General features: G+C 32.8%; 2 protein-coding genes across 2 annotated transcripts in view; one reads left to right on the forward strand and one right to left on the reverse strand.

The window, feature by feature from the left end:
* BBS4 (Bardet-Biedl syndrome 4) overlaps nucleotides 1–16,926 on the reverse strand; it is a 61,637-nt gene that overhangs the window by 20,503 nt on the left and 24,208 nt on the right. The gene's annotated exons all lie outside the window — the stretch shown is intronic.
* LOC142241485 (uncharacterized) overlaps nucleotides 1–16,926 on the forward strand; it is a 153,486-nt gene that overhangs the window by 10,999 nt on the left and 125,561 nt on the right. The window lies entirely within an intron of this gene.

A 16,926-nucleotide genomic window follows, 5' to 3' on the forward strand; every position in this document is an offset into this window, starting at 1 on the left:
CGCGATTGAATCAGAAAAAATTTTTTTTGTGTGTACAGAGAAAAAATTAAACTTTTCCAAATTACTTGAAGTTTACAGAGGACGTGGGGAGAGGTTATGAAATTTATATTGGATATCTGATTTTGTGATATTTGGACGGTAGGAGGGGCAACCCATTGCCCTACTTTTTAAAAATGGGGCTTATAATTTGCTTGACATTTTTCTTTCTGACGTTTACACAATATCGGCTATATCACTTTTCGATATTTGGTCGGGGGGGGGGGGGCACCTCATCTAAAACTGAAAAACTGAAATTGTCAAGTTTTCTTGAAATTTACAAAGGACGTGGGGAAAGGTTATGCAATCAAATGGATATTTGGACGGGGAGGGAACCTTCATTGCCCCACACTTGAAGGAAAGTTTCTAGATTTTCGTGGAACTTTCAGGCAAGGTTAAGGGTGCTATTCACTTCGGTGTTTGTCGATATTGTATCGGGGAATGTGACGTCCCTTTAAAACAATAGAGCAAAATTTAACCTTCTCCGATCTACTTGAAATTTAAAGGGAACGTAGGAGGAGGTGATTAAATTAATACATGATTTTTCGATATCTGGTTGGGGAAGGGGAATAGTGAAATTAACTTTGTTTACTTACTTCGATAGAATTTATAGGGACCGTTAGGTAGTTTGTGAAATTAATATAGGGTACGCGATAGTCCGATATCAGGTCGGAGTGGAGCGAAGGTGGGGAGATGGTTCCCTTTTGTCCGTTTTTTTGAAAATTGAAAGTAGAGGGTTGTCCATAAATGGGAACTCGGTACATAATTTTATGATTTTTGCACAGGCTTCTGCAAGACTTCTTTTTAGTAAATAACTTAAATTTACATGAAATTAGCAGCCTACGTAGAGGGTCCATCATTTTCCGGTATATGTTCGGGAAAGGCATGTTCTCCATGTCCAACATTTTAGTTTGTAGATAGGCAAAATTCTGAAAATGCTAAAGGTGAATTAAGGCGCAAAAAATTCCGGTTTCCATCCAAATGTCTTTGTGAATCCACCCATAAAAATCATTCCACCGATTTTATTTGTTTGACTCAAAAATTCACTCCCATCAGGAATATATCATTTGGTGAGGTAAAAATTTGTAATTAAAGCTTAGTCACATGCATTTAATCTGGTATAAAGTTTATTCAATTAAATGTTATTTTCTCCATTAGCAAATGTCTACATGTGTAATTTACGAAATAAGCTCCAAAAGTTGGATAGCTTAGCGTACATACCGCATACATCCTTACAAAAGTAATCTGTGGCTTGCTTGGCACTTAACTTTGTAGCTCATTATTGCCAAGATGCCAATTACCCCAAGTCAATTTTGGTTCTCTTTTACATAGTTCTTCTAATGAGATTTGAGGTAGAATATGCGAGAGTGAGTACTCGTGCTGTGGCTTATGATGGTATTACGCTAACGCGATATTGATATACGAGGTTGAGCGAAATGAAATTCATTGTCCGTTGGAGGCTTTTGGGACAGTCGATTTTCACACGCCTCTATTGAAGAGAATTTTCACAACTAAAATTGGTCGTCATGGACGGACTATATGGTGGGTTCATAAGAATCTCCTAATAATACTCCCGGTGCTTCAGGCGAGTCACAATTGATATGTGCCACTTGACGTTGTCCTGATGGAGCCATCCAAATCCATGGCTCAGTGGTAGAAAACTTGCTGCTCTTGTGCTGAACGAATGCAACTCATATTGAAAAATGAGCTGGAACTAAGCCATAGTCCAAGAGCTCACTGATGCACATACAAAGCTTGACTGAAAAGAACCAAGGAGTTGTTTCGCTTGGATGAAAGTGGCCAGTTACCGAATTTGGTTTTCTCCGCTGAGAATCCATTCCAAATTGAGCAGTTATGTAAACAAACCAAATGATCGACTTTACTTGCCAAAGAGCTCAACTGAAAAATTACATCTTCGATTGACTGCCAGAACGTAGATGCCTTTAATGGCATTTGTGTGAGTCACCGTAACAGTCGGTGGTCGCTTGCCGTGGGATAAAAATAAATGGTTAGGTTAGGTTAGGTTAAAGTGGCAGCCCGATTAAATTTCAGGCTCACTTAGACTATTCAGTCCATTGTGATACCACATTTAACTAAAAGTACCTTTTACATATGGGCACTTCTAGTCTTAACCACTGAACCTTCTCTATTATTTACTTTTGTGGAACCAACCAGATTGCTCCAAAAATATTAACAAACTGCTTAAGTTAACGTTTTCCAGGTCAGCCAGTAATCTAAAGCTATATGCTCCTAAAATTCGCTTACGCCTTACACAAAAAGCAGGACACTCACACAAGAGGTGTTTAATTGATTCCTTTTCCTCCACGTCATGACAGCTTATACAATAGTCATTATACTTCGCACCTATAGTTTTTGCAAATTCGCCTATCAGGCAGCGACCCGTTATAGCAGATATTAGGAGTGCTATCTGACGCCTTGAGAACACTAGCATATCTATTGTGCGGTTTAAGTTTAAATGGGGCCATATTTGCTTGGTGTCGTTACAACCCTTGCAATTTTCCCATCGAATATTGGTCATCATAACAGCCTTCTCACGCAGTAAGAGCTTGCAGGTGGCCAGAGCCATACCAACAGATTCTAGTTCCCCTGGAATATGTGAGGTAGTTCCTAGCCTTGCTAACACATCTGCTTCACAGTTCCCCGGTATGTTCCTATGACCAGGCACCCATATTAGGTGAATATTGTACTGCTCAGCCATCTCGTTGAGAGATTTGCGGCAGTCTATGGCCGTTTTTGAGTTAAGGAACACAGAGTCCAAGGATTTTATTGCGGGTTGACTGTCTGAGTATATATTATGCCAATATTTGTTGGAACATTACTTCTCAGCCAATTCACCACCTCTCTTATTGCCAATATTTCAGCCTGAAAAACACTACAGTGATTAGGTAATCTTTTCGCTATTCGAATTTCCAGATCTTTAGAATATACTCCGAACCCCACTTGTCCATTCAATTTGGAGCCATCAGTATAGAAATTTATATATCTTTTATTCCCCGGGGTCTGTGTACACCACGCCTCACTGTTGGGAATTAGAGTTTCAAACTTTTTGTCGAAAAGTGGTTTTGCCAGGGTGTAATCCACTACGTTAGGCACATCTGGCATTACTTTGAGGACCGAACTATGACCGTACATTTTTTCCGACCACAGCGATAGCTCGCGCAACCGCACAGCCGTTGTTGCAAATATTATAGGGAATATGTATTGTATTGAAAAAAAGGACTCAGCACATTTCGCAAGCACCCGGGCAGATAAGCATTCCGGTCGCAGACCATGGGCATTTCAACAGGACTCATCACCATCGCACTCCATACGCTTCAACCAAGGTTAGGTTAGGTTAGCTTAGGTGGCAGCCCGATGTATCAGGCTCACTTAGACTATTCAGTCCATTGTGATACCACTGAGTGCTGCCCGCTTCCATGTTAAGCTCAATGACAAGGGACCTCCTTTTTATAGCCGAGTCCGAACGGCGTTCCACATTGCAGTGAAACCACTTAGAGAAGCTTTGAAACCCTCAGAAATGTCACCAGCATTACTGAGGTGGGATAATCCACCGCTGAAAAACTTTTTGGTGTTCGGTCGAAGCAGGAATCGAACCCACGACCTTGTGTATGCAAGGCGGGCATGCTAACCATTGCACCACGGTGGCTCCCGATATTAAAGATTCGCAACCTCAATTTTAAGATGCGCAATTTACACACTATTAGTTAAGGACAAATTTTTTTAAAATATTGAAATTTTAATTAAAAGAAAAATTTGAAACAAAAATTACGAGTATAAACTTACTCGTAATTTTTGTTTCAATTTTTTTTTCATTAAATTTAGGACACACATTTTGAAAATTTGCTGGAAGCTATGCCCATGATGGTACATATTACAAATATATGGTAAGTTGCAAAAGAAATTCTTAAAAGCTACTTATTGATCTATTGCATATGAAAATTATTTTATATCAATAATATTGAAATGTTGCTTAATATTTTTTTATAAACTATAGAATAAAATGTTTTGAGGATAAAAAATCTATGTGCATACGAAAATACAATATCTTTCTCAGTGTAGCAAAGGTGGAGCGTATTCATGAAAGATTGCTGCTACATGGGCTGTGTTTTCATATGTTATTGTATGCTTCTTGCCAAACATAACATGCTTGCCGCAATCAGAGATATAATTTCGTAGAAAATAACATGGTTTCGACAAACATGTTACATGTTTTTCGTGAACAAGTAACATTATGTTCTTGAAACATGTTTTGGGTGAACATATTCCTTCTCTGCGTGTATTTCTAGTAAAAAATCGAAAATATAGTGGAATCCAAAATTAGCACGCAGATAAGAAAACGCCAAAAAGATTTTCCTTTACTTTAAGGAAACTTTGACTTATTCCCACGACATGCGACTCAAATTTTAGAGATTTCTTATCCTAAATTTAGTAAAAGCAATTTAATAAAGTAGAAAGTCGGACGGGGCCGACTTTATCATAGCATAAACCACCCTACTGAATTAGAAAACATAAGCATTTGTGTGGTAACATTGGTATAGGTTTGGTAGATAAACCGCATTTCCATATTTAAAAAAAATTAAGTCGATTTTGCTCCTACAGAGTTAGTATGCCACTAATATTGATTCCATTATTTAAATCAATTAGTGTGGGTAATAAATCCAAATTTATGAAAATCTGGTGCTGCAGTTAGAGAATACATCAAAATTTGAAACTTGAGTTAATAAGAGTATTATGGCCAAATTTGGGAAAATCGATTGATAAATATGTATGGGAGCTAAATCTAACTCTGAACCGATTCGGATTACATTTTGCAGGTTTGGTTGATATTACAGAAGATTACCTTGTGCTAAATTTGAGTAAACTCGGTTAATAAATGAGGCCGCGACTATGGTCAAAAATAACGTTATTTTTGAATATCGGGCGAAACATATATATGGGAGCTATATCTATATCTGAACCGTTTTGTATTAAATTTTGCACACTTATATTAAGTTACTTTGTGACGACAATCGGTTAGTAAAGAAGTGCAATGTGACCACGGTTGCCACAGTTCGTAGAATTATACCAAAAATGGTAGATTTTTTTACTGTTTGGTAGATTGGTAGAATTCCTGATGATTTGGTAGATTTTGCAAAATATCCCTCTCTAACTAAAAAGACATTTACAAATTTTTTATATCTTTATTTTCCCATAGAAATAAAATTTTGAGAAAATTTTCTATAGAAATAAAATTTTGAGAAAATTTTCTATAGAAATAAAATTTTGACAAAATTTTCTATAGAAATAAAATTTTGACAACATTTTCTATAGAAATAAAATTTTGACAAAATTTTCTATAGAATTTTTTTTTTGACAAAATTTTCTATAGATGTAAAATTTCGACAAAATTTTCTATGGAAATAAAATTTTGACAAAATTTCCTATAGCAATAAAATTTTGACAAAATTTTCTATAGAAATAAAATTTTGACAAAATTTTCTATAGAAATAGAATTTTGACAAAATTTTCTATAGAAATAAAATTTTGACAAAATGTTCTATAGAAATAAAATTTTGACAAAATTTTCTATAGAAATAAAATTTGAAAAAAAATCTATAGAAATAAAATTTTGAAAAAAAAAATTTCTATAGAAATCAAAATTTGACAAAATTTTCTATAGGAATAAAAATTTTCACAAAATTTTCTATAGGAATAAAAATTTTCACAACATTTCTATAGAAATAAAATTTTGACAAATTTTCTATAGAAATAAAATTTTGACAAAATTTTTTATAGAAATAAAATTGTGACAAAATTTTCTATAGAAATAAAACTTTGACAAAAAATTTCTATAGAAATAAAATTTTTGACAAAATTTTCTATAGAAATAAAATTTTGACAAAATTTTCCATAGAAATAGAATTTTGAAAAAATTTTCTATAGAAAAAAATTTGAAAAAAACTCTATAGAATTAAAATTTTGACAAAACATTCTATAGAAATCAAATTTTGACAAAATGTTCTATAGGAATAAACATTTTCACAAAATTTTCTATAGGAATAAAAATTTTCTAATTATACAAAAAATTTTCACAAAATTTTCTATAGGAATAAAAATTTTCACAAAATTTTCTATACGAATAAAATTTTGACTAAATTTAGTATAGAAATAAAATTTGGACAAAATTTTCTATAGAAATAAAATTTTGACAAAATTATAGGAATAAAATTTTGAAAAAATTATAGGAATAAAATGTTGACAAAATTTTCTATAGAAATAAAGTTTTGACAAAATTTTCTATATAAATAAATTTTTTATAGAAATAAAATTTTGTCAAAATTATAGGAATAAAATGTTGACAAACATTTTTATAGAAATAAAATGTTGACAAACATTTTTATAGAAATAAAATTTGACAAAAATTTTTATAGATATAAAATGTTGAAAAAATTTTCTATAGAAATCAAATTTTGACAAATTTTTCTATAGAAATAAAATTTTGACAACATTTTCTATAGAAATAAAATTTTGAAAAAAATTTCTATAGAAATAAAATTGTCTATAGAAATAAAATTTTGATAAAATTTTCTATAGAAATAAAATTTTGACAGAATTTTCTATAGAAATAAAATTTTGACAATTATGTAATGTCGAACATCTTTTCGAAATATTGCGAACATTTTTGGAATATATATTAAATTACATTATTTCCGTTTCCAAAGTTTTATTTTTAAAGGTGATACGGTCAAAATTCGGTCAAAGGAAAACGCGTGTAGATCGGTGAAATCGTTTATTTAAAAAATCAAATTAAATTTATTTTTCAAGTTCAATTAGTATAAAATTCAGAAAAAATATTCAGTTAGGCTTTCGCTTTTCCAAATCCTTTTACCTTTAATAATATGTATCTTAAATGACATAGCTTATATTGCCAGCCAGAGTCTCAGTTGTTGTAATATCTACTGTGATAAAATCTCATTAAATGAATAGTATTTAAAAATCAAATTAATAAAGAAGAATTTGAAAAATGAAAATGAAAAATTTCCAAATCCGAATTGCCGGGCCTCAGGCTTGACACCTGCCATCAGATTTTGTACAGCCACCTTGTCCACCGTCTTCGCCGCAGAAAGCCAGTTTGCCTTGAACTGCTGCTCGTCCTTAGCAGTTTTTTTGGTCTTCTTTAGGTTCCGCTTGACAATAGCCCAGTATTTCTCAATTGGGCGGAGCTCTGGCGTGTTGGGAGGGTTCTTGTCCTTGGGAACCACCTGCACGTTGTTAGCGGCGTACCACTCCATGGTCTTTTTACCGTAATGGCAAGATGCCAAATCCGGCCAAAACAGTACGGAACAACCGTGTTTCTTCAGGAAAGGCAGCAGACGTTTATTCAAACACTCTTTCACGTAAATTTCTTGGTTGACAGTCCCGGAAGCTATGAAAATGCCGCTTTTCAAGCCACAGGTACAGATGGCTTGCCAAACCAGATATTTCTTTGCGAACTTTGACAGTTTTATATGCTTGAAAGTATCTGCTACCTTTCCCCTGCCTTTTGCCGTATAAAACTCCTGTCCCGGAAGCTGCTTGTAGTCGGCTTTGACGTAGGTTTCGTCGTCCATTACCACGCAGTCAAACTTCGTCAGCATCGTCGTGTACAGCCCCCGGGATCGCGCTTTGGCCGTCGTATTTTGTTTATCATCGCGATTTGGAGTCGCTACCTTCTTGTAAGTCGATAGTCCGGCTCGTTTTTTGGCTCGATGCACGGACGATACACCAGGTTATTTGCGGCATCTCGGAGAGAGAGGTTAGGGTTTCGCTTGAAACTACCGGCAACTCTCTTTGTCGTCTCAGCGGCTTCCGGTTCGATTTCGATTTCCCCCCGATCCAGACTTCCTGGCTGTCGACAAACGTTCCCCAAACACTTTAATTACATTTGTAACGGTTGATTTGGCAACTTTTAGCGATTTTGCCAGCTTTGCGTGCGAGTAGCTCGGATTTTCGCGATGCGCGAGCAAAATTTTGATACGCTGCTCTTCTTGCTTTTTTGCTAATTAACCCTCTAATGCCCCAATTTTTTTGCCAGCTGCCTTTCCACATGCGGATTATTATAGCGGATTATGGAAATATTTTATTTTTATTATTATCTTCTAAAAACATACATTTCGCCTCTGTAATGGATAAATAAAAGTTTCAAAAAATATCCAATAACTAAAGGAATAAAAATTACGTTTTAAAATCAATGTTGGGTCAAATTGAACCAAGGGGTGCACCAGGGTTAATATATTTTATTTTGTCATGCACAACAAGACAAGGTCTTATAAGTGAAGAATTCTCATAACATACAAGTCTTCGGTTAATCATCCTACCAATTTCTTTCTCTTTATATTCTTTTAAATTTTTTCAAAATTTTCGAAAAAAAAAAATAAAAAAAAATTAACCATTTTATTTTTTGCTTTCTTTTAGTTTCACTGTTATGCCCATATAGGCATATTTCGATTTTCCTTTTTTGTTTTTGACTCGCACCAAAAAAATTGCTCTGACCCTAACGCACAATATCAAGATAACACATACAGCTCCAAGGACCTCCACGAACACGAATGCTTGGACCCCTCTGCAATACAAAATATTAGCTTTAATTAATCTTTTGTTATGGTTGAAATTGGTTGGTTGCTATCATTGGCGTTATGGTCATTTCTGTAATAATTACACATTGACCCTGGTTGCCAGCAATACGGAAAATATTCCTATGATATGCCTCGTTGTGAACACAGTGGCGAATGAGAGTTGGCGTCAGCCTAGAAATTTATTAACTACACTGGGAATTAGTTTTTTATACCCTCCACCATAGGATGGGGGGTATATTAACTTTCTCATTCCGTTTGTAACACATCGAAATATTGCTCTAAGACCCCATAAAGTATATATATTCTGGGTCGTGGTGAAATTCTGAGTCGATCTGAGCATGTCCGTCCGTCTGTTGAAATCACGCTAACTTCCTAAGGAAACAAGCTATCGACTTTCATCCGATCCGGCTGAAATTTGGTACATGGTGTTAGTATAGGGTCTTTATCAACCATGCAAAAATTGGTCCACATCGGTCCATAATTATATATAGCCCCCATATACACCGATCCCCAGATTTGGTTTGCGAAGAATCTAAGAAGAAGAAAATTTCATCCGATCCGGCTGAAATTTGGTACATGGTGTTAGTATATGGTCTCTAACAATTATGCAAAAATTGGTCCACATCGGTCAATAATTATATATAGCCCCCATATAAACCGATCCCCCGATTTGGCTTGCCGAGCCTATAAGAGAAGCAAATTTCATCCGATCCGGCTGACATTTGGTACATGATGTTGGTATATGGTCTCTAACAACCATGCAAAAATTGGTCCACATCGGTCCATAATTATATATAGCCCCCATATAAACCGATCCCCCGATTTGGCTTGCGGAGCCTCTAAGAGATGCAAATTTCATCCAATCCGGCTGAAATTTGGTACATGGTGTTAGTATATGGTCTTTATCAACCATGCAAAAATTGGTCCACATCGGTCCATAATTATATATAGCCCCCATATAAACCGATCCCCAGATTTGGCTTGCGAAGCCTCTAAGAGAAGAAAATTTCATCCGATCCGGCTGAAATTTGGTACATGGTGTTAGTATATGGTCTCTACCAACTATGTAAAAATTGTTCCACATCGGCCAATAATTATATATAGCCCCCATATAAACCGATCCCCCGATTTGGCTCGCGAAGCCTCTAAGAGAAGAAAATTTCATCCGATTCGGTTGAAATTTGGTACGTGATGTTAGTACATGATATTTAACAACCATGCCAAAAGTGATCCATATCAGTCCATAATCATATATAGCCCCCATATAAACCGATCCCGTGCAAAAGACCATATTGATTCGTAATTATTTGTAGACTTACCTATACATACCTTTCTTGTCTAATATATAACATGTATGGACTAACTCACAATTTAGAAAACGATGTTAAGAAGTTTTAAGATACCACAACCCAATTAATTCGATTGTGGATGACAGTCTTTCGTAGAAGTTTCTACGCAATCCATGGTGGAGGGTACATAAGATTCGGCCTGGCTGAACTTACGGCCGTATATACTTGATTTTATTTTCATTCAATTCAATCGATTATTCTTAGTTTTAATATTTATGTTTTTATTTAAAAATTTAGGTTATTATTTTAAACTAAAAAATAATACCCTAAATTTTTAAATAAAAAAATAAATATTAACACTAAGGATAATCGATTGAATTTATTGAAAATAAAAAAAAATAATTTAGTTAAATTTAAAATGCTTCAGAATATCTCTGCTCTGATATTTTATCTAACTACTGTACCTGTCTGAATAGAAATTATAAAACGATAGCACAAACTGAAACATTACTACGTAAAAATGAGATAATTATAATGAGAGACTGCAGCAAATAATGGTTTCAATTATGGCTTTTAATTTATGAGAATAATAAAAAAATAAAGAAACAAAAAAAAAAAGAATAACAAGAACAATACCTAACGTTTCTTTTGTTGTATTGTTTAAACTATAAATTAGGTGGATATCGTCATATACTGATGGCCACATAGTTGAGGACACCATTAATTTCACACAGCCATAAAAAAAATTAAAACAGAATTGCTAGTATTTAATGCAGTATTTTTATTGGGACAATGAAAAATTGAAAATTATTTAATAATACAAAATATTTTAAATAATACGAAATTATTTAAACGCTACTTCATGAAAATAATGAAAAGTTATATTACACTAAGAAAATTCTGTTTTAGTAAATTTTTTGGCCAAATTAAAAAACCTGTGTTATGAAAATATATACTTTTTTCGAATCTTGTACGAGGGCAGTTCGGAAACTTCTTAGCCTATCAATGAAAGAGAATAGTTAGTTTTTCAAAAATATTTTTATTTTTCAATATAATCTCCTGAAACTTTAATACACTTAGTCCAACGTTTTTCTAGCAATTCTATCCCTTGATTAAAATAGTTTTCCTCAAGGTCTTCAAAATAGTGGTTTACAACTGTAATTGCATCTTCATTTGAGGTAAAACCTGGCTAGCGCCACTCTGTGGAACAGGGTATTATAAGTTAGTGCATATGTTTGCAACACCCAGAAGGAGACGAGATAGACACATGGTGTCTTTGGCAACAATGCTCAGTGTGGGCTCCTGAGTTGATATAGCCATGTCCCTCTGTCTCCGTGAACACATTTTTGTAATCAAAGTCTAGGTCGCAGTTTTAGTCCAATCAACTTCAAATTTGCAGAAGTATGTGTTTTGACTCAGAATAGAACCCTATTGATTTTGGAAGAAATCGGTTTAGATTTAGATATAGCTCCCATATAAAGGGTGGTTAAAATTTCAAGGGCCGATGTTGATTTTGAATAAAACACAAACTATTTAGAAAATTATTGTAATTTTATTTTATTATGATATATTGGTATTACTTAATTATGTATGGAATAAAAAATCGGTCAATATAGCCACGACCTCGGTGGCACACCTTCATCCGATGGTCCAAATTTTCGACGACGCTGAGGCATAATGGAGGTTCGATGCCGTTAATGTGCCGAATTATCTCATCCTTTAGCTCTTGAATTGTTGCTGACTTATCGACGTACACCTTTTCTTTCAAATAACCCCAAAGAAAAAAGTCCAACGGTGTCAAATCACATAATCTTGGCGGCCAATTGACATCGCCATTACGTGAGATAACACGGCCATTGAATTTGTTGCGCAAAAGAGCCATTGTTTCGTTAGCTGTGTGGCAAGTAACACCGTCCTGCTGAAACCACATATCCACACACATATCTTCCAATTCGGGCCATAAAAAGCGAACACCATTCACAGTAACTGCCTGACCGGCCTCATTTTGGAAAAAATACGGCCCGGTGATGCCGCCAGCCCATAAACCGCACCAAACAGTCACTCTTTGTGGGTGCATTGGTTTTTCGACAATCACTCTTGGATTCTTATTCGCCCAAATGCGGCAATTCTGTTTATTGACGAATCCACTGAGGTGAAAATGTGCCTCATCACTGAAGATGATTTTCTTCGAAAATTGATCATCCACTGTAGCCATTCCTTGGAACCATTTAACACGTTGTTGGATTGTGTATCTCTCCATCGTTCAAATTGAGTAAGTCTGAAATAGAGAAATGTGAAATAAAAATCGGAAAAAAACTTGGCGTTTAGGTGTGGTTCATATTCAACATCGGCCCTTACAATTTAATCACACTTTATAGTTTACATTACATAATTCAATACAACACAACATTTATTCTATGTATTTCATAATAATCTACTTCTGTGGCTAGAGAAATTTTACATTTACATAATTGACAATATCTACTGAGCAAATAGAAAAAAACTCATATTTACTCGCCTGACCCGGTCCCTATGGGGGCATTAATCTGTTGGTGTTTCATGCAATTGCAAATGTTATTAATTGACCGCTCATACAAAATCTAATATTAATTACCTGTCTGCCATATACTTAGTTTCGTACTCTCTGCATTTGATGGAGTTTACTGAACGTTCATTAACCTAACTTGTATTTTTTCTATTGAAAAACAAAGTTGAACCTTTCGTCTTAATTGACTTTTTGTCAAAGAAAGTCAGAAACTTTCGTCACTCATGGTATGTATGTGTGCTGAGCATGTAAGTATTTGTTTATAATTTAAATTATGTGAATAAGTTATTGTTATTACATATAATTAAAACAAATTGTAATAATATCTATAGTGATTCCAAGAACTGGAATTTATGTGTACTTTATGTTATATGAGAGTTATATTTAATGTATCTGACTGATAACAGGTTGGCTGATAATTCCCCGGTCTGACACATAGATGACGTCGCTAGTATTAAATGCATATTATTTTTATATAGCACAAACCTTCAAATGATTCGTGTCAAAATTTGACGTCTGTAAGTCAAATAGTTTGTGAGATAGAGCGTCTTTTGTGAAGCAACTTTTGTTATTGTGAAAAAAATGGAAAAAAAGGAATTTCATGTTCTGATAAAATACTGTTTTCTGAAGGAAAAAAATACGGTGGAAGCAAAAACTTGGCTTGATAATGAGTTTCCAGACTCTACCCCAGGGAAATCAACAATAATTGATTGGTATGCAAAATTCAATCGTGGTGAAATGAGCATGGAGGACGGTGAACGCAGTGGACGCCCGAAAGAGGTGGTTACCGACGAAAACATCAAAAAAAAAATGCACACAATGATTTTGAATGACCGTAAAATGAAGTTGATTGACATAGCAGAGGCCTTAAAGATATCAAAGGAACGTGTTGGTCATATCCTTCATAAATATTTGGATATGCGGAAACTCTGTGCAAAATGGGTGCCGCGCGAACTCACATTTGACCTAAAACAACAACGTGTTGATGATTCTGAGCGGTGTTTGCAGCTGTTAACTCGTAATAAACCCGAGTTTTTCCGTCGGTATGTGACAATGGATGAAACATGGCTCCATCACTACACTCCTGAGTCCAATCGACAGTCGGCTGAGTGGACAGTGACCGCTGAACCGTCTCCGAAGCGTGGAAAGACTCAAAAGTCCGCTGGCAAAGTAATGGCCTCTGTTTTTTGGGATGCGCATGGAATAATTTTTATCGATCATCTTGAGAAGGGAAAAACCATCAACAGTGACTATCTATGGCATTATTGGAGCGTTTGAAGGTCGAAATCGCGGCAAAACGACCTCATATGAAGAAGAAAAAAGTGTTGTTCCACCAAGACAACGCACCGTCCCACAAGTCATTGAGAACGATGGCAAAAATTCATGAATTGGGCTTCGAATTGCTTCCCCACCCACCGTATTCACCAGATCTGGCCCCCAGCGACTTTTTCTTGTTCTCAGACCTCAAAAGTATGCTCGCAGGGAAAAAATTTGGCTGCAATGAAGAGGTGATCGCCGAAACTGAGGCCTATTTTGAGGCAAAACCGAAGGAGTACTACCAAAATTGTATCAAAAAATTGGAAGGTCCTTATAATCGTTGTATCGCTCTTGAAGGGAACTATGTTGAATAATAAAAACGAATTTTGACAAAAAAATGTGTTTTTCATTGTTAGACCGGGGACTTATCAGCCAAGCTGTTATTTTGGTTTAAGTACTTCATTCACAATAGTGTTAATAATATCAATTATGTTTCATGGAACAATCAATGAATGATCACGGAATGTTTAGCATATAATATGTGAGCGTTATCCCAAACAATATATCCCAGCAAAAAAATTTGGAAGTTCTTCCAAAGGCACAACACAAGCACTTCCAGAAGATGCACTCCCAATGATGTTCTATATTTTAACTACCCAGGAAGTTCTTTTATTTCAATTTTTTATAACATGCATACTTTTAATGGGTAATTTTAACTTTTTTTGTTTCAAATAGGTTGCAAACAGAGTAAGAATTCATAAAATGGTACAAACCATTTAAATTTTGTCGACAAAAATGCTAAATCCAATCTGAAAAAATTTTGAATTTTTGAAAATATTTGAAGTCAAACGTTTTCGACAAGCGTTAGAATCTATTACAAATTATAAAAAATTATAAAAATTATTTATTTGACAAAATATCACATAATTTTGTAATTTACATCCAAAACTTTGTATTCGGATCACACCTAAAGAAGTGATTCAAATTCAGTGCAACGGCTGTTGAAATTAAGGACTTCCGTCCTATGACAAGCCCATGTTAAATTCATCGCTTCTGCGTCAATTTTGCACCTCTTCCGGATTCAAAAAGAACATTTTCATTACTTTTTTGGCGACGCTTTTTTTTGCTGGGATCTGATTGGCTTTGGTACGATTACAATTCGCCCATCTCGCCCTAAAATGGAATTACTAATTCACGATTTATGAATTACATAAATCGTGCAATTACTTTCGTCGTGGATTAACTCAAAAAAAGAGTTAACTCAAAAAAGAGTTACTAAATTGAAGTTCAAAAGTTGTCATAAGTTACGAGCTAAATTTTTTTCTGTGAACAATTTTGTCAAAATTTTATTTCTATAGGAAATATTGTTAAGAATTTCATTTTATAGAAAAATTTTATTTCCATGGAAAATTTCCTAAAAATTATATTTCTATAAAAAATTTTCTCAAGATTTTATTTCTACAGAAAATTTTGTCAAAATTTTATTTCTATAGACAATTTTCTTAAAATTTTATTTCTATAGACAATTTTCTTAAAATTTTATTTCTAAAAAAAAATTCTAAAAATTTTGATTTATATAGAAAACGTTTTCAAAACTTTGATTTCTATGGAAAATTTTGTCAAAATTTTATCAAAATTTTATTTCTATAGAAAATTTTGTCAAAATTTTATTTCTATAGAAAATTTTGTCAAAATTTTATTTTTCTAGAAAATTTTGTCAAAATTTTAGTTTTATAGAAAATTTTGTCAATATTTTATTTTTATAGAAAATTATGTCAATATTTTATTTTAATTTTGTCAAAATTTTATTTCTATAGAAAATTATGTCAAAATTTTATTTCTATAGAAAATTTTGTCAAAATTTTATTTCTATAGAAAACTTTGTCAAAATTTTATTTCATTAGAAAATTTTGTTAAAATTTTATTTCTATAAGAAATTTGGTCAACATTTTATTTCTATAGAAACTTTGTTAAAATTTTATTGCTATAGAAAATTTTGCTGATTTTTTTTTCTAAGGAAATTTTGTCAATTTTTTTCTTCTATAGAAAATTTTGTCAAAATTTTATCAAAATTTTATTTCTATAGAAAATTTTATCAAAATTTTATTTCTATAAAAAATGTTGTCAAAATTTTATTTTTATAGAAAATTTTGTCAAAATTTTATTTTAATTTTATCAAAATTTTATTTCTATAGAAAATTATGTAAAAATTTTATTTCTATAGAAAATTTTGTCAAAATTTTATTTCTATAGAAAATTTTGTCAAAATTTTATTTCATTAGAAAATTTTGTCAAAATTTTATTTTATTAGAAAATTTTTGTCAAAATTTTATTTCATTAGAAAATTTTGTCAAAATTTTATTTCTATAAGAAATTTGGTCAAAATTTTATTTCTATAGAAACTTTGTTAAAATTTTATTACTATAGAAAATTTTGCTAATTTTTTTTCTAAGGAAATTTTGTCAATTTTTTTCTTCTATAGAAAATTTTGTCAACATTTTATTTCTATAGAAAATGTAAACATTTTATTTCTATAGAAAATGTTGTCAACATTTTATTTCTATAGAAAATTTTTTAAAATTTTATTTCTATAGAAAATTTTGTCAAAATTTTAATTCTATAAAAAAACTTTCGTAAGATTTTATTTCTAAAAAAAATTTTATTTCTATGGAAAATTTTCTCAAAAATTGAATTTTTATAGAAAAATTTTATTTCTATAAAATATTTGGTCACAACTGAAACATATATAGAGTTATACTTTTTTGCATTGTCACCCAGTATTACATACACAGAAAAAATAGTAAACTGTTGCTGCACTAATCCACTTTTTACTAAATCTGAAAATATTTCATATTTATAAAATAAGTGATGTTTGCTGAAATTGAGTTCATAAAAATATGTAAATTTTGCTTAAATTGTGACTGTCTAGAACTTCATATAGCGCTAAAGACATTTTAACAATTTTTAATTCCAAAGCTTTCTTCAAAATTATGAAATTTTATCATACAACGGAAAAATTTTATTATTTTTAATAAATTTTCTTCAATTTGACTAAAATTATTAACTTATTTGTATCATGTTGCAATTACTAAAATATTTTAGTAAAATTTTTCTAAAAGAAACCTAAATTTTCTTTCATGATGGGTTCACTTTTCTCTGGGTATGGATTGTGGAAAATTTCGAA

This window comes from Haematobia irritans, chromosome 5, assembly GCF_050003625.1.
Source record: "Haematobia irritans isolate KBUSLIRL chromosome 5, ASM5000362v1, whole genome shotgun sequence".
Lineage (NCBI taxonomy): Eukaryota > Metazoa > Arthropoda > Insecta > Diptera > Muscidae > Haematobia > Haematobia irritans.